The sequence below is a fragment of the Ursus maritimus genome, unplaced genomic scaffold (assembly GCF_017311325.1).
Source record: "Ursus maritimus isolate PB19 unplaced genomic scaffold, ASM1731132v1 scaffold_9, whole genome shotgun sequence".
Lineage (NCBI taxonomy): Eukaryota > Metazoa > Chordata > Mammalia > Carnivora > Ursidae > Ursus > Ursus maritimus.
Window position 1 is genome coordinate 17,181,802 of NW_024427107.1, and position 19,710 is coordinate 17,201,511.

General features: G+C 39.3%; 1 long non-coding RNA gene across 1 annotated transcript in view; it reads right to left on the minus strand.

Annotated features, from left to right (window-relative positions):
* LOC103677480 overlaps positions 1 to 19,710 on the minus strand; it is a 71,579-nt gene that overhangs the window by 15,142 nt on the left and 36,727 nt on the right. The window contains exons 2-4 of the long non-coding RNA XR_572416.2: positions 5,077 to 5,324; positions 3,528 to 3,826; positions 2,103 to 2,279 (exon numbers count right to left, since the gene is read on the minus strand). This is a non-coding gene — a long non-coding RNA (uncharacterized LOC103677480). The remainder of the gene's footprint in view (positions 1 to 2,102; positions 2,280 to 3,527; positions 3,827 to 5,076; positions 5,325 to 19,710) is intronic.

A 19,710-nucleotide genomic window follows, 5' to 3' on the forward strand; every position in this document is an offset into this window, starting at 1 on the left:
CCCATGGATGGAAAGTGCCCTGGGACCACACAAGAGCTCTGTTGGAGAGATGGAGGAACAAGCACCTCTGGCCATAGCTATAACTCACCAGTTAGCTGATGACAGCCCTGGGTTTATTTGTGTTTCTTGGGCAGAGGACACATAGGGCCAGAATGGATGCTATGTATTAGGGCCTTATGAATATTATGTGTTCATTTAGTAACCTGAACACTTTGTGCCTTTTTTATATTTAACATCTCATAGATCCCATATATATTTGGTTTAAAATGAATATTTAGTACCCAGGACCTCATGAATGTTAGATATCCTTTGATCCTTTTATTCCTTCCCACCTATGTTTGACCCACGTGTGTTCTACTTACTAACTGCTCGTCTATATATAACATACCTTAAATGTTTCACTTATTTTTTACAAATTTATTCATCTTCTATAATAGAACTAAATATTGCAAAAGCAAGTGCACATTACAACGACATTGTCCCTAACTGCCAGGCTAGTAACCCTATCAAAGAAAGAAATTCATTTAAGTCAACATAACTTATCTACATTGATATGGGAAATCTAGCCTAGCTTCCAGAGCCGACTAGCTGGTTTTAACCACTATGAGCTATATGGCTCCAGTCAAGTCACTTATTCTCCCCATCCTTCAGCTTCCTCAACTGTAAAACTGGAATGATAGTGGTATCTACTATATATGACCATTGTGTAGATTAAATGAAATAATCTAAACTCAGAACAGTGCCCAGCACATAGTATATGCTATATAAGTGATAATTTTGTAATAAAATTTTCCATAGACCCCTTCACACAGGTGCCCCAAAACATCTCTTTTTCATCTAAACTATCATCTAGACTTAATGCCATTTCTAGGTCTGGATTCTACCTCTGTTCCCTCTGGGAAAATTACAGTGGTGCTTGCCTTATCTCAGATTATGTGACAAAGCAAATATGATATGACTGTAACACAATGAGATCAGTCCAATGAGAGGACAATGCAGAGAGTATTACAATTTCCAGTTCATCCCCAATCATCTTATGTTAATTACACCATTTACAATCATTTTATCATTTTAACTCACAATTCCTATCCTCTGTATTATCTTGCTGTGTTTTTTTTTCTCCTTCTCCTGCCCTATTCAGTTTAAAGTACTCTATATCTGCTAGCCAGCTTGTGAACAAATGCATCCTGCCCCTCCATCCATTCCGCACACTTGGCCAAGAATGCATCATCCTGGTGTCTTATACCAGGATTCACACATCCAAACACCATTTGTCAACACCATCCGCCATTTCCCTCCAAGATCTTCCTCAAACATCCAAGTCTCATCTGAAGGAAGAAATGATGAAGAATGATAATAGTTACCCTTTGGCCAATAGCTGCTATGTACCAGGAAGTTTGTTCATGGCTTCCCACTCTTGATCTCTAATCCTGGTACCACAGGTATTATTGTTAGCACCCATAAGGTTTCCTGTTAAGTATCACTCATAAAGTCAGAGACAGGAAAAATAAAAATGCATTTAGAATTAAACTATAAAATCAATACACAATAGATCAGAAATATGTTGTCATCTTAAATACCCAGAGAGTGAAGAGTCTTGCCTGAATTGACCAAAACCAGATAGAATGTATAAAGTTATCTAAAGGAAGAATGTGCCATAAAAACTGTAGAAAAAAAAGAAGTCAGCTACCAGCTCGTTGACCAAAGAATCATTCCCAACTCCTACTCTCTTGTCATTTTCCACTCTATAGGATGAAAAAGCCAAGCACTTACTTTTCCAGCCTTCTTTGCAGCTGGACGGATGAGAGACAGGCACATAAGGGGACCATGCGATGGGGTCATATAACACAATTCTGACAAGTGAAAAATAACTGGAAATCTGCTGGGGATGTCTACAAGAGGTTTTGCTTTCATAAGAAAAGGGACACTCCTCCCCCATCTCCTCCCACCTTGAATGAGAAATATAACGGCTACAATCAGAAAGGACATGGCATTTAGACTCTAATAGATCTGAGTTCAAATCTCAGTTTTCCCACTTACTGGAAGTGCAGTATTGGGCAAATATTTTAACATGCCTCAACTGTAAATGGGTTTAATAATACCTGTAGATGTTCCAATGAGAAGAGAATGATGCACCAGAATGGTCAGATGCTTGAATCCTCAGCTGTTACATTCTTTCCAACTGGCAGTTTCCCGGAATTGCCCGATTTTAATCAGAAGGCACTTGTCACCATTGCTCCTCTCTGGGTGCACCCACATTCCTTGCTCTGCCCATATCTCTGAAAAAAAGTCCGTTTATTAATCTCTCTCAAATTGACCATTTCAGGGTGCTATCTACTTTCTGCTAGAGCCCCAACTGATGTAACCACTGATGAAATATGCATGTCTGAGGTAATTTCACTCAGACCGAGAGTAACCAGTCCAACCAGGCCTCAGAGGCGCCCTTCAATCCAAAGACTTGAACCAAGCCTTCCTTCCCTTCATGTCTGTTATTCACCCTCAAGTTACCAGGAAAGGACTCTGGTCTCCCACCTGTCTCAGGGATGGGGACACACACACACACACACACACACCCCATCCCACCCCAACCAAAGAAAAGGAAATAGCATCCAAGCAGAATCTATAGCTGGATTAAACTTTCAGAAGAATAAAGAAAAAGCAGGAAGGACTAAAATACTTTAAACCCCATCTAGTTTCATGTTATATCCCTAAAGCTTACTATAGCGCAGTCAGTGAAGTCAATAAATGAATGATAAAAAGGACTGCCCATGTCCACATCCCCACTCCAGCTTAGGAAAGAAGGAAAAGCAGAGATGAAGGGGAAAAGCTTCCCTCACAACTAGGCTGGAGAAAAGAGGGGAAGACCAACAATTATTCAGTAATCTCAACAGTCTGGGATTACTTGTATGTTTCATGTTGTGTACTTACTCTCCATTAATTTTGATCAGGTTATCAAAACCTTGAATTTCCTTATTTCTCTCTGGTATTATTTCTCTTATTTTACTCTAGGTTCCTCCAGAATTCAGACACACTGAGGTGTTGAGAAGCAACTTTCCTCAAGCTTAGTGGCCAACTTCCATTCATTGTTGAGCATGAAAATTAACACAACAGAATCCCAGTTCCTGCCAGAATCAAGCCATTTCCATAATCTTAGTGGCCTTGGGCTCTTGCTTCTGGGCTTCCCTGCTAAGTCACCTGTTGGGTTACCTAACTCTAGGCTTCCTGGTCTTCTGACACCTCAGTGCCATTTATACTATTCCATCCCTGCTCCTGCTATCTTAAGATATGCCTTTACTCTGCTAGGACAGCCACTTGCTATTGCCAGCAACTTACCAGTAATCAGCAGCAATTAGCAGCAGCTGCCTGAGTTAACACACATTAGAAGCAACTCAGCAAACTCAGAGGGAGAAACCTCTGAGAATTTGGACAATGGCTGACCTCTTCTCATCCTCCAGCTGCAGAGGACAGCCTTATCTCCCCAGAACTCTAAAGAGACTGCTAATATACATTAGATTTTGTAAACTCACAAGGAGCCATTCCTTCTTTGGGTCTGCAACATATCTTTCTGGAATTCCCTCCATGAAACGTGGTTTGGCATGCTCAGGTGTAGTCAGATGGCAGGTGGCTAGCTTCATGTTATCCTCAGTGATGAAGGTCCAGAAGTCATTCACTTTGAGCTTCTTCCATCAGCAAAACGGCACCAAAGGACTTCACTGGGGTGATGTTCAGAGGTGGCTCACGGAAAATGAATCTTAAGACCGTCATTATTCCATTCAAGACACACATTGGCTGTGCCCACCATCCAATGCCCAGAAGTCAAAGTCCGCTGAAAAACAAGACATGGGCTCAGTGTGGAACTGCTGGAGAAAATCAATCAGCAATCTATCTATATATCATTAAAAACAAACAATTATTAAGCCTCTCCTATGTTCCAGGCACAGTGCAGGCACTGGTATTCAGAGATAAGGAGTTCACAGGCTAGAAAGAGTGTGAGAGATCTAAATAGACAGTTATTATATGGTATGATAAACACTGAGATAGAAGGAAGTGCTAGAGAAGCTTATAAGAGGACATCAGGAAAGACTACCTAAGACAATGCTCAAACCAAGCCAGAAAAAACAAACAGGGGTCAGCAGGACAGAGATGGCCGAGGGCACATCGGGTGCAGATGGTCAGAGACAATGAGAGAACCGGGGACATTTGTGGGGTTGTACTTTTAGTTCAGCTTGTAGGTCAGGGGACAAGAAAGGCATGAAGTGGCAAAAGATGAGACTGAAGAAAGAAAGTCAAAGGAGGAAAAAGTCTAGAGGTTCTTGGTGAATTCCAAGGTTCTTCCAACTACTATCTCTATTTTCTTAAAAAAGAGCCATGAAAGAATAGAAGAGAATTTGGATATCAACTATGGCCACAGAGGACAAATCAGGGTAAGAGGCAGCACACTGAAATGATGGGATGATAGAAATTCACATATGTAAAACATCTTACAGCCCACCAAGCTCTTTCACTATCAATAATGGAAGGAAACGTGAACAGGTCAAAAGACCTAAGTTGTTATCATGCCTCAGTTGTTGCCTAGGATGAGTGATCCTCAGTCAGTCTTTTTATGGGTCTGGATCTCATTTTCACATCTACAGGATGAAGAGGCTGGATCACTAAGGCTTTTTCCAGTTCAAACACTCCACATTCTTAGAAGCTGGTACTACTGAGTCTTTACTGCCATGTTGGAAAAAATAACTTCTCCTCCAAAGTCCTGGAGTTATAATTTTCTGAAGGTTTTCAAGGTGGGTCTAACCCATATTTCTAATCATAATCCATTTTCTGCTTAAACAAACTGGTCACAAATAATCTAACATCACCCTTTTTAAAAACTATCTCCAATTAAACAAAAAAAACAAGGTGCCTTCATAAACTCTGGAAATCCCTCTGATCCCCAAAGAGTCAGTATTGCACTCCAAACTGAAATTGTTTCATGATATGTAAACAAAGGCCCCAAAATTATAGCTTTCTTTCTTTTTTAAATTTAGGCACTAAAAACCCACAGGGATATTTCATAATAAAGAAATGAATATATTGCACCTTCTGCTTTCCTCATCATTTATTATTAAAGACTTTTCCAGGCCAGCAGGCTCACGTTGTTTAGGAATCCATCCGGGCCTGCTGGTAATTCTCATTATGAGGTAAGGAGCACAGTCCGAGAGGTCCTTCATCTTATGGAGAATGGAACAATGTGGCTGTCAACACAAAGACTGAAGATGCAGCCAGGCACTACTCAGCAGGAGTAAAAGGATGGCTCGGTAGTAGTGATCATGTTTCATGCAAACAACCTAAAATTAAGAGAAGAGAAAAAACTGAAAATGTAATTTGCTAAGTTTTTCAACAATGGCATTTATTTTTAAAATAAGGGTTCTGTGCTTAAAGGCATTGTGCTCTGCTGTGGGATCTGAACATGGAAAAGCTCAGCCTGTCTGCGAGGAGTTTACGAGAAACAGGAGACTTGAAAAATGAGAGTAGAAGGTAGCAAAAGATGGGTATCACAAAATCAGAAGATTAGTTCAGAGAGGAGAGAAATTGCATGCTGAGATCAGTGAGGCTGCAATCAGTTGGGATAGGGCAAGGCTGTGGCAGGAGGTGAGTGAAGCATCTGTCCTCCAGGCTGTCTGGACCACCTCCCTCTCCCTGGGCACTCTTCTTTCACTTAACAATTTCCCTCCTTGGATCATCTGGATTTCCTTCCTTCCTTCCTTCCTTCCTTCCTTCCTTCCTTCCTTCCCTTCTTTCATTTGTCCATTGTGTATCTCCTCCACTAAAACACAAGGTCCATGACAGCAGAACTTTGCCTTGTCCTCTTCAATGCCTACAACAGTGACTAACATAGAACAGGTGCTGAATAAATGGTAGGAAGCCAGGCAGGCATGCAGGAAATAAGGGGGAAAAGGGAAGGAGGGAGGGAAGATACAACCCACAGAAATGAATTCATGTTGTTACTCATCTTTACCTTACATCCTATTTACATTTTAAAGTTTGATGTGGATTCCTTCCACTGAGAGAGCTGCCCCTGCTCCCTTTAGCCCACCTAATTTTTAACTTGGCCCTACATTCTTTTACAATCCTATGCCTGGCCATTGCCTACCACGCATCCTACCAAACTACACAATCATTTGTACATGCCATGTCTTTGTTCCTGCTGTTGCTGTGCCTAAAATAGCATTCTTCTTGTATTTTTCTCTGCCAGATAAACTCCCACTCATTCTTCAAAACACAATGTAGCAATTAAGAAATATCTAACAAAATGTTAAATATGCACTCCTTTTGACTCTACCCACTGCTGTAAATGTATCCTTGGGGTTTTCTCACACAAGGCAAATGTTAGCTCTTCTAGGAAGTTCTTTCTGTACTCTGAGGCCAGGCTACAGGCTCTCTTGTGTTCCAATAGCACACAGAGCACCCCTTTCATATATCATTTATCCCACAATGTGTAACTATTTGTTTACAAGGTGTCCTCCTCATAATAAACCTGACCAGCTCATGAAACTTACATTCTTATGGGTAGACAAAAAAAAAATGTAAGTAAGAGAGCAAATAAATGCATAAATATATACTTTCAAATAAAAGCTGGGGAAAAAAGGATAATGTAATCTCCAAACTAGGAATGAGAATCTCCCTTTTAAATTTATTATGTACCTACTGTGTATCATGGTTGACACATTTTTAAATCTAAATTGTCTTTTAAGTGTCTATACTATGCACTTGGATAGTCTATGGTATGTTGCAGGCATCTAGGTCCTGTCTTGCCCAAATATGTTGTAAGATTATAGTGGGCAGAATCCATATCCTGTACATCTTTGCCTGCCCCCATGTCATCTAGCACATGGCGCACAGCAGGATTTAAATTACTACCTGGTTGACTGGTCACAGAAATAACTGAAAGCACAAGTGTTACTGACAAGTTTGAAACATCATCTATGAATAAAGAGATCAAACCCATGGAGAAAGAAGAGTCCAAAAATGGCCCCTGACTAGCTCATATTAAACACAAAAACAAAACAAAAAACCTTCTGATGCTATAGATTAGTATAACTCCAATATGTAATCTGAATTTACTGTTTATAAAGTGAATTTGTGACTTATGAGAAAGAAACTTTGTTTTGAAGGAGTACAGAAACCTATAGGACGTGTATCATGCATTGCCTCTGATTTCTATACCCTCTATTTTCTGAAGAAGGAGAAGGAAAAGGAAGAGAATCACACACACAATTAATAAGAACGAGCAGGCAAGTCACAGATTGGGAAAAATTATCACAAAACATATATATGGAATATTATTGCACATGTACCAGATGGGCAACATTTTTAAAAATCTGACATTAATAAATGTTTTCAAGAACGTGGCTCATTGGGAACTCTCATCCATTGCTGGCAAAAGTGTAAATATATCCAGCTACATACAGTTGATTCTTATTATCAGGACTAGTTATGTTTTATAAAGTTGCCACAAACACTGAATTGGCAAACACTGAACCACTGCTCCTGGGGGAAAGAAAGGGTTAGTTTCCTGCAAGTCTCTAGTCACAATATTTTTGTCAACCAGTCAATATATAAACTTGTTTTATGTGTGTTTCTCTTCAAAGACACCTTATTTAATACATGTTGTTGATTCATCAACATTGAATTCATAGCCAATAGCACTATAACTTAGGCCTTTATAGAGGAAACATCTAAAACACATATATTCTCCATAGGACATACCATAGCTTTCTTGTGCTTAAGGAACACTAGACAGCACTTCAGCACTACATTTAGGGCCCATTTTAAACAGTGAAATCAAAAAAAACACAAAAACATAAAAAACTTGGCAGAAATAGACATGTAAAGGACACTTGTTTATAAAGAGCTGAAAAAAGAAGGCAGAGTGCCACCTGATTCAACCTCAGCTGGGAATGTGCACATTGGCAAGTGAATATTTTGCCACTCTGCACCTGTCTGTAGTTGATCATGAAAGCAGCATGAGGACTGACTTTGGAGTTACAAATAAATTCTATCAAGTAGGAGAAATCATAAATACAGAATCTGCAAATAATGAGGATAGATTGTATATTGGGAGAGCAATTATAGTCATTATTATGAATCAATTTCATGATGAGCATGCACTGTAACCCAGCAATTCCCTCCTAGGTATAAACCATATAGAAAGTCTTACACATGTTCGGCAGAAGGTATATACAGGTTTATTTGCAATACATCATTCATAATAGCCCCAAACTGGAAGCAACCTAAATACCCTCCTCAGTAGAATGGGTAAATATATTATAGAAGAGTTACACAACTGCAATACTATATAGCAACAAACATTTAAAAATTTTTTTTATTTAAATTCGATTAGCTACATATAGAGAATGAACATTTTTAAACTACAATTACATGCAACAATGCGAAAGAATTTCACTAATAGTGTAGAATGAAAGATGACATCTACAATGCAGTATTGAATGAAAGAATACTTACTGTATGATCCCATGTTATAAAACATTAAGTTTTTAATACTTCATTTTATGTTGAAGAATATAAACAGGTGGTGATACTATAAGGAAAAGCCAAAAAATTATCACAACAAATATTTAAAATATGCATATAGGTTTGTGACGTGGAAAACAAAGGCAAAAGAAAAAATTAAATTTCCTTACTGCTTCCAGCCCATTGACAAGTCCTTGAAACAGGCAGTGACATCCCCCTAGGAACTCAGCTGCCTCTGTTAATACTTTGCTAAGAGCAAAAGGCAATCTTAGCCTGAAACCCCCAGGATCCTGTAAATCTACTTTAACATATAAAAATTCCTTTAGAAACTTCCTTTCTCTACCCCCCACCAAAGAAATATGTTGGCAATCATCCCCCAAGCATATGGCTCACTGATATACATCTAAAGAGTCTCATGACTAGGGTTTTATTAGACAGTAATAAATGACCTTTTCCTACCAACAGCTAGCCCCCTCAAAATCCCAGAAACCTTGCTTCCAAAATTGCTTAAAGACTTACACTATCCCTAACCCCTCTCCCAACTTGAAAGTATGTGATCAGCCATTCCTCATGACCCCAGTGCAGTTCTTTCTGCCCATAGGTTCCATACCTGTGCTTTAATAAAACCACCTTTTTTGCACTGAAGACATCTCAAGAATTCTTTCTTGGCCGTTGGCTCTGAACCCCAACATTTCCTAATTCACTCTACATACACTTTTCTGTGTATATGGTACACTCTTTACAAAAAAAAAGAAAAATTAAATGTTTTTTTAAAAGGGTCGCAATGCTCCCCGAGTAAAATTCTTATATGAAATGGGGAAGCGAGGCAAGACCTACTTGCAAAGAGGATTTTTAGCTTTTCCCAATGTTTAAAAGATTACCGCCTTAATAAGAGCATACATCAATTCACTTGCCTTTTCTTTTCTTTTTTTTTTTAAGATTTTATTTATTTATTTATTTGACAGAGAGAGAAAGACAGCCAGCGAGAGAGGCAACACAAGCAGGGGGAGTGGGAGAGGAAGAAGCAGGCTCCCAGCATAGGAGCCGGATGCAGGGCTCCATACCAGAAGCTGGGATCACACCCTGAGCCGAAGGTGGATGCTTAACGACTGAGCCACCCAGGCGCCCCCACATGCCTTGTCTTAATATTATATTTGAGTTGGAGGGCTTTATTTATCTTGTAATTAAATAAGCAAAACATGTAATGAATAAATACAGTGTATTTACACTCATCCGTTAAATGGAAGGAACCAATAACTAATCCTGAGTCTTTTGGTTTAAACTAGCATATGAGAATCATTAAGTTAGACAAAGCCATGTCTGAGCCACAAAACTTACTGCATGAAACTGCATCTGGTAGAAGTACCTAGAACCTTCTATCTAGAAGTGTACTAGTAAGAGCTCTAAGCACCTTGGAAAAAAATAACAAAAAGTTGAAGTGTCTGAACAATGACATCAAAGCCACAAAGTGTGAAACAAAATAATCCTCACAGTAACCAATTTTTTTATAGGATGTATAACTTCTTTTTTGATGATGATATTCAGTGGAGAGAACTTTTCAACTGTTAATCCAGAGTCCATCACTTGCCCTATACAGATGAGTGACCTTGAATTAATCATGTAACTTCTCAGGCCTCTAGTTTTCTCTCTATAATACATAGGGTGTGGGTCAGCCATCTCTAAATTGCTTTCCAGTGCTAAGATTCTCTGAAACCGAGAGTGAAATGTTTTATTTAATTTTTTATTTATTTAAATTTAGTTAGTGAACTGAATTTCTGGAGTAGAATTCAGTGATTCATCACTTACACACAACACCCAGTGCTCATCACAAGTGCCCTCTTTAGTACACATCACCCATGTAGCCCATCCCCCATAGAGTGAAATGTTTTTAAAGGAGAACCCTTCACCTTAATGCTCAACCTACAATTCATCTGCATTTAAATGATAAATGACCTGACAACCAAAGGAAATAATAGAATCAAAAGGCAATCAGATGGGTATTAAGGAGGGCACATATTGCATGGTGCACTGGGTGTTATATGCAAATAATGAATCATGGAACATTACATCAAAAACTAAGGATATACTGCGTGGTGACTAACATAACATAATAAAAATTATTATTAAAAAAATAAAAATAAAAAATAAAAACAGCCTCTTAAAAAAACAGGCAGTCAGAATCCCAAAGGAATTATTATAATTATAATCTTCCTTACTTAAATTGACCTAAAATGGGTGCTGTTATCAATAAATCCCTCAGCATGTAAAGCAAGAACACAGACTTCAGGGAACCAAAAGGGGGACATGATTAAACTGAAAGAAAACCACATATTTGATAGTACAATCATTTCAGTTTCCAAAAGGCCTTTCTCCAAGCTGTTCCTCACTGCCCCTCGTGAAGTTTCACAAAAGAACTCATTAGGCTTTGAGAAGTGCCGGTTGACATCTGTAATATGTGTTTCAGGTTATAATATGTTGCTAAATGTGAAGAAATAAAATCAGTAATCTTTAATTCAAAGAGATCCATAAGAATATTCAATTGCCTGTTCTGCTTCCTACAACAGCTACAGATGACACGATTTTCACCTTGTACTTAAAGCATTAATAGGCGATTAGGTCAGGAGCCTTGAACAGTCCAATGGGTAACTCATCACTTCCCTATTAGCACAGCCCTATGGGTCTTGGCCTTCAATATTGAGTCTGGGTGAAGAGCTAATGTTTTTGAATTGCAATCTCTGTCCTCCACTGCCAGTACAACTAGCAAGTAAGGAAAAACTGATTTTTTAAGGGCCTGTGTGGAGACTGATGTTGTATGTACTTTGGCATTTTAATAAACTCTTAAAATTGAAGATCAGATGATCTTATGAACATTTTGGGCTGTTAAAAATCATCTTTCTCCAAATTTGAAACTCTTCATCACACTAAGCCCTACTCTCTCCCAGAAATTAACTATCCTAGAAGAGTCCTGATGGAATTCTTTATTTCACTAAGAGGAATAAAGATATTCTAGATGAACTTCCATCGTCCATTGTAAGAATGATGCTAGCTGACATCTACTGAGTGCCCACAATGCCAGGCACTGTTAAATGTTTTACATGCATTATCTCTTTTAAAACTCATAACAAGTCTAAGTGGCTAAAACTATCATGATCCTCTCTTTGCGGATAAGAATAATGAAGAACTGACAGATTAAGTAATTTGCCCAGAATCACACAGGAAGTATTGAGCCTGGGACTGGAACCCTGGAATGCAGACACAGTGCCATAATGCATATCTTTTCAAAACATCTCTATACATTGTTGTCATATTCTTCCTTCTAGTCCTACATTATAGCAAACACCATTTAAGTTATCTTCACAGCCCCCAGGAACCCTCTTCCTCTGAGAACTGCCTACACACACACACACACACACACACACACACACACACACCCCTAGAAGAATCCTGCAAACATGTACCTACTATGTGACTTCACCTTTTTGGTCATAGCTGACTGGATCATGAATGGACACCTGACCCAAGTCGGGCCAGTCAGAATCGCTCTCCAGAATTTCAACTGAAAGCTCTAGTGTGGAAGCCTTAGGAGCTGTCAGGTTCATGGCCAAGTTCTCTAGTGCTTGCTGAGATTCCCAGAGCTGCCTGGCTTAGCCCCTTCCTGCATACTGCTTATTCAGTTCTTCTAGAATTCCATGAAGTTTCTTTCCATGAACCTAGGTTGCATAAGAGTGGTAACCAAGACATAGCCATTTATTCATTCAGTAAACTTTTCAAGCATCTACTATGTGACAGGCACATAAATGGAAACTTAGTGGGTGGAGACTGACATTAAAACAATTAACCACACAAATAAATACACAGTTTCCAGTTGTAAAAAGTGCCACAGCAAAAAAGTATGGGTGCTGTTAAGGAATTACTTTTGTCATAAATGAGATAATATATGTAAAGCACTTAGCACAGGGCCTGGTTCCTAATAGGCTCTCAGTGTATGTATATTCTTTGGCCAAATTCTCTCTAAATAATAAATAATAGTTCTGGCACAACGTCTTCCTGGTTGAGGCCCAAATCCTGCCAAACTGTTCTAATTGACTGCTAATTTACTCCCTGCCTTTGGTTTCTGCTGCCAAATTATTATTCCCAAAATATCCTTTTATTATGCTGCCTAGTTGTATCCCATGCCAAAGAATTTGGACTCTTTCCTGTGAGCCAGCTGTGAGGTCTCAGATGGGAGAAATGTAGGTAAGCAGGATTCTTGGTCACCTGCTTCCCCCCCCCCCATTACTCCAAGGGAAAATAAAGGTGCCCATGGGGGTGAGAGGGTGCATGAAGAATGAATGTCACGTAGGCAATACAGCACTCGTTATTTCTGTTAGGTTAAATAAGTAGCCCAGCAATCCAATCTGCCCAGATAAGTTTTGACCAATGAGGGAGGGAAGAGGAATGAAGAGAGCAGTTCTAAAGTAAACCCTTCATTCTTCAGCACTGGAAAGACTGCTTTGATCACTCAGAGCAAACTTCTATGGAGATGGTGAGTTCAGTAAAAAAGTTCAACCATCTGTTCCATCTTCTTCACCATATCTGGGTGTTGGAAACATTCTCTTTTCGAAGCAGGGGGAGATTCAGCCCCATAGGATGCTACTCTGCTATCTATTCTCTCCTCCTCCTCCTTCTCCTCTTTCATCTCTCATTCTAAAGCATGTTGTGACATTTAATGTGGCTACACAAGATAACAATCAATTGCACAGTATTATGCAAAAGGACCTAGCTGGTTTACAATGGGAATTATAGCTGTAGGAAATAGGGTTTATTCCTGGAAAGGATAATGAAAGCATAAGAACTTGATTTTATGAATCATACTACCCTGTGTGGAAGCAAAGTACACCTTATGAAAAAATCATTATTGTTCATAAAACTAAATCCAAGTCTGCCCCTGAAGGAGTAGTGAGTTCAATGAAACACATTCCTATTTCCAGAGAAACACTGTGATACCCATTAAATGACAACTTTGAAATGAAGTAGCACTTAGGAAAATTGCTTACAAACTAGCAATTAAATGCAAACTTCACTGCCTATCTATCAGCTTCTTTCTCGCTCCAATTTTTAAATGTAAGTTAAAAGAGATCCTTAGATAATGTTCAGCAGATAAGGCAGAAGTAAAGCAACATTGTCTACCTCCACAGTGCCTATACCCAATCAATTTAATATGGGTTGGGCACCTCTCAACCTGAGTTCAGGAACCTCTACTCTCCTTTCTATCATCAACCTGAATTCTGGCAGAGACAGAGGACACTTGTTCATGGAATTAGTGGGTTTGGATCCCAGCTGCTCAGCCTGCCTGCCTCTCTCCTATCACTGACCCTCACATTTCTGAGGAGGCCAAATGGAAAGGAGCTAATAAAATTCTTAAGGATGTTTTCTGGTTGATGATAATTTCAAAAGCCATTATGCAAATTTCCCCCCATCCTTGAAGTCCTGGGGACTTGACAAAATAAAGTGGAAACACTTTAGAAAGGACAAATGGTATTCAGAACAGACTTCAGAATAAACTATATTTTTAAATCTGAGAGCAGCAACCATTCATTCAACATTTATTGAGCCAGGAACCTGACTCAGAGCTAAATATTCAAAGATCAATACCACATAATACTTGCCCTTAGGGAACTCCTAGTCCAGTAGAGAGACAACCACTTCAAATATTTTCAGGAACAATACAGGTTTATATAGTATTGGAAAAAAAATTGTTATTTTGATGCCCAGTACCCACCACCCTTCTGATATTAGCACTCAATTTTGCCTCCCCCATTGGATTCAGTCTGGATGTAATAATTCATTCATGGTACGACGTCCAAGACTAAATCAAGTCAACTGGATAGCAATCTCGCTGAAAATTATATACAAGACACTATGGAACTACAGAAAAGGATTCATAACTCAGCCAGGAAAGGTCAGGAAAGGCTTCCTGAAGTAAGTGATACTAAATTTGAGTCATAATAGCCAATCAGGAGTTAGGGAAACAGGGCCAAAAATAAAGACATTTAGGAGCATAATACACAAAAGGAAAGAGATATATAGTGGGGGTGGGGAAGAACAGCACAATGGAGACACACATGTATCATTTATTCCAATAAAAAATTGAAAATAATACTGATATTTAGGCCTCACCCCATATCTATTGAATAAGAGTCTCTGGAATTGAGACCAGGCATTGGTCTTTTCTGAAAGGTTCCCAGATCATTCTAACTGCAGCTATAACAGCACACCAAACCATAAAAGGCGAACACCTGTACTTGTACAGCATATCCTTTGCATTCTGGTCCCAGACTTCACTTTCCACTTATTTTTCCACCTCTTGGCCCTTCCCCCCCCTTTCTTTAACCAACAATACTAAATTTCTTACAGATCCTCAAACATATCATGCCTCCTCAACTATTTACACAGGCTCCTCCCTCCTCCAGCCTCTAGGAGGCTGCCCTCTTCCTCGATGGACATCTGGAACGTTGTCATTCTTCACAGCCAGCTCAAAGCCTAGCTTCCCTGGAAAGCCTTTCCTGACTCCACTACAGAAGGAGGAGCTTCTTCCTCTGTCTTTCCCCAGCACCTATCCCTACCTCCACTGGAGTGACCGTCTTACTGTCTTAATAACACTTTTCATCTCTCCCTCCACACTAGACTCTGAGCAAGGATCTTGTCTTATTTTTGTATCTCTAGCCTGGTATATATGATTGCTACCCAACAAATATTTATGAAAATACAGCAGAGAGGAAGGAATCCACCCACCTTCTTCTGATGGATACCGGATATACTAGTCACTATTTCTTCTACTCAAGTAAAAAGCCTTAAGGTCGTTAGAACTCCTTTTCAGAGTAGTCATGCAAGAGGAACCCTTGCTTAAATATGGAAATAACCAGTTACTCCTATTTCACTGTGATATCTTTGGATATATTCAAAGTTGAGGAGGTAGGACAGACTGCCTTAGGCCAGGAAATCTTTTCAATGTCTTATATGGCAATTTCTCAGTCTTTGCCAATGTTGGAGAATACATAGGAGTACAGAGATCAACAGTCTATTTCCTCATCTAGATCATAGACCCCTTGGGGACAAAAGCTACAGTTTATTCACTTTAAATTCACGAGTCATAACACAGTATCTAGCTTAGAAGAGGAACTCAATAAATGTATAGGAATAAAGTAGTCAATAGCCCCTGAGGTTGGGGTCCCAGCTGGATCTCTCTGGGTCAATAGATGAAGTCTACCTCTATGCAGAAATCATCCCCTCATCTCATTTCTCCAGTCAAGACTTTAAGGATCCTAGGTTCTTATTCCAGCTCTGCCACTTACTGGCCACATGACCATGGCTTCTTCCCTTCTCAAAGCCTCAGTTCCCTTAGCTAGAGAGTTCTCACTCAGAGTTTATGTATTTGCAGTCAGATAGTGGCTTGGCTAGAATCACCTTGAATGCATCCTCACTCACAGATCTGGCAATTAATGCTGGCATTTTCATGGGATGTAATCTGGGCTGTCAGCTGGAATATCCTATACATGGCCTTGGCATGTGGCTTGGGCTTTCTCACAATAAATGACCAAGTTTCAAGAACAAGTGACCCAAGACAACAAAGTATGTACAAGGCTTTTTTTTTTAAGTACACAGCATTTTTATGACCCAGTTTTGGATGTCTCACAGTATCACTTCTGTTGTACTCAACTGGTCAAGGCAGTCACAAAGGTCCACCCAATTTCAAGGAAAAGGTATATAAACCTCATCACTCCATGGGAAGAGCATAATACCACATTTCAAGAACCACATGTGGGATGGAAAATATTGGGTAGTTATCTTTGAAAAATGCAATATGCCATACCTACCTAGGATGAGTATGCAGATAAAATGAGGCAGTGATATAAAGTACTTAGCCTGTGCATGGCCCATGGTAAGTGCTCAATAAACAACAGCTATAGGTATTTTTTTTATTAGTGTTAAAATGGCCCTTTCACTTTCCACATGTGCCACAGAACCACACGGACTCGTCTACAGATGAACTATGTAGTCACATGGCCAAAGAAAGTCACATTACCAGTAAGTGGCAGAGACAGGATTTGGGCCCAAGTTATCTAGCTCCAGAGTCTGCCCTCTTAATCTCACCAAGAAATCCCTCTTTTGGAACTTTTGTCTCGTTGATGAACCTGAGAACCGGAGGAAGGAAGAGAGCAGCCTTCAGTGAAATGAATAGTCCATTAGGTTGGGAACATCCAGTACTAACTCTATACCCATGGACACTGGTGGGGTAAAGAACATCAGACAATCCATATGGACCATTAGCCAGGGCTCAGTTCCCAAAGAAGAGGATACTCCTTGATCCTAGCATTGACTATGAACAACATTTTGTCTTCCACAAAAACCATCCTGGGTCAGGAGAACCTGTTCATGTCACTGTCTCTGTACAAATGAAGCTAAAGAAAGGCAACTCAGACAACCAGTGCACCAGGGAGGCAGGCGGAAGCTGAGCTAAGTACGCAAGGCTGAGGAGAGATAGAGATGGGCTCTCCTCCCTGGGGAGGTGGTAGGGTTTAAAAGCATGGGCCCTGGAGGCAGCCACCTGGGCTTCTTCTTACCAGTTAGGGGACCTCCAGTCTGAGCCCCAGCTTCCTTGTTTGTAAAATAGGGGAGTGATGATAAGAGAACCCTTAACGAAGGGCTGCTGTGGGGATTAAAGAAGCCAGGGCTTGGAAAACAATGGCACCTAAAAAGTGTTCGAACAGCATAAGTGATGGTGAGGATTCTAAGATTATGGAGTTCCCAGTGTTCCAGTTTGGGCAGCTCTGGGGCCCAGACACTCACTCTCTTGGCAAACATTTACATAGAGCTATGCAGATGGGAAAGCCTGGAGGCCTCTCCCCACTCCCCAGGAGCCTGACGAGACCTGCTGCCCAACAACTTGCATTTCTCCTTCATAACCTACATTGCATTGGCATTTCTTCTTCAGCTCCTGTCTTCCTGCATAGACTATGGTGCCCAGCAGGGCACAGACCTCTTTTCTTACCTTTAAATCCCCAGCACAGTGCTTGGTACCCAATAGGTACTCAATAAATAATTGTTGAACTAATCAACAAATGAATAAAATAAAAATTCAACTCCCTACTCAAAAAACAAAATAAATTTCAAATAAATTTTTAAAAAATCTCAGCCCTATTGTCCAAATAGACAATATATTTTAAGACTTCAGTACACTCTTCCTCCTCCTTATAATGTCATCATCTTCGCTACCTCTTGGGATTTCTTCTTTCCTTCAATAAATATTTATCGAAGACCTATTTTGTTTAGGTGCTAGGAAACAGCAAAAAATTTTAAACAAAAATAAAAAGTCTGCCTTCACAGAGCTATTTCTAGTATGGGAAACAGGCACTGAAAAAGAAAAATAATAAATAAATGTAATTTCAGATAACAAGTGCTATGAAGGAAATAATCAGGGTGTTACAATACAAAATTTCTGGGTTGAGCAAGCTTATAGAACCAGCAAGAAGAATCTATCTGGAGCTATGACAGCATTAAATGGCCAGGACTTTCTTTCCTCCCTGGGCCTAAGACAGCCCTCTTTGAAGGCTACTGGGCAGTTAGGCCAGTTAGGAGGCAGGATTCTGACACAAATGCTCAACCCAGGAAGTGCTCTTCATCTTTACCAGGAATCCATGCAGGCTGGGGAAACTCCTTCTACCCACTAAGGCAGCATCAGCAGAGATCTGTTAAAATTACAAGGGCACCAAGCAGACCAAAATAGTACAACAAAGACTCTGAAAATTAAATTGTCATTGAAACCACAGCCTACAAAAGTAGCCCAGGACTTGAACGCTAAACCTAAAAAAGGTGACTGCCTGCCAAAATCAAATACTAAATAAGATCCAGAGTCTCCTGATATAATAACCAAGATTGCTAGGCTAGAAACCCATCATACCAAGAAACAAGAAAATCACAACTTGAATGAGAAAAGACAATCAACTGACACCAACACCTAGATGAATCAGATGTGGGAATTATCTGACAAGGATTTTAAAGCAGCCATCATAAATATGCTTCAGCAAGCAATTAAAAATGCTCTTTAAACAATGAAAGAATATAAAATCTCAGCAAAGAACTGTAAGTTATAGGAAAGAAGAACTATAAGTTATAGGAAAGAACCAAATGGCATTTATAGAACTAATAAATACAATAACCAAAATGTTTAAATCTGACTGGATCGATTCAGTACCAAAGTGGAGATAACAGGACAGAATCAGTGAACTTGAGAATACATTAATAGAAATTACCCAATATGAGCAACAGAGAGAAAAGAGACTAAAAAGCAAAACAAAACAAAACAAAATAGTCTCAGGAACTTGTGGGACAATAGCAAAAGATCCAATATTGGCATCACTGGAGAGGATAAAGAGAGTGGCTAAAAGAGTATTCCAAGAAATAATGGCTAAAAAGTTCCCAATTTTGGTAATTAAAAACAAATAAAGCCACACATTCAAAAAGTTTGGTGAATCCTAAATAATTAAATGCAAAGAAATCTATACTAAGATACATCATAATTAAACTTCTGAAAACTGAAGACAAAGAAAAGCAAAAGCAGCCAGAAGGAAATGATATTCCCCATGGAGGACATCAATTTAAATGACAGCAGATTGCTCTGATTTCTCATCTAAAACCATGGAGGCAAGATGGAAGTAGAACATTTTTCAAGTGCTGAAAAAGAAAAAGAACTGTCAACCATGAATTTTATATCTGACAAAACTAACCTTCAGGAATAAAAGGGAAATAAAGACATTCTCAGATGAAAGAAAACGAAAAAAAATTGTTGCTGGAAGACCTACCCTGAAGGAATGGCTAAAGCAGTTTCTTCAAACAGAAAGGAAATGACAAAAGAAGGAGACTTGTGGCATCAGGAAGGAAGACGAAACAACAGAAAGGGCAGAAATATGGGCAAACAGAACAGATTACCCTTCTCACAAGTTTTCTAAATTATACTTGGTAACTAAAATAAAAATGATAATAATGATACTGAACACAATGATATTTAAAACTGGAAAAGGTAAAGGGACCTGAGCAAAAGTAAGGTTTTAACACTTCACTAAAAGTGGTAAATGCTGATACCATTCAACTGTGGTTAAGTCACATTCGTATACTGAACACCCAGTGCAACTACTATGAAAATGATATAAAATGATACAC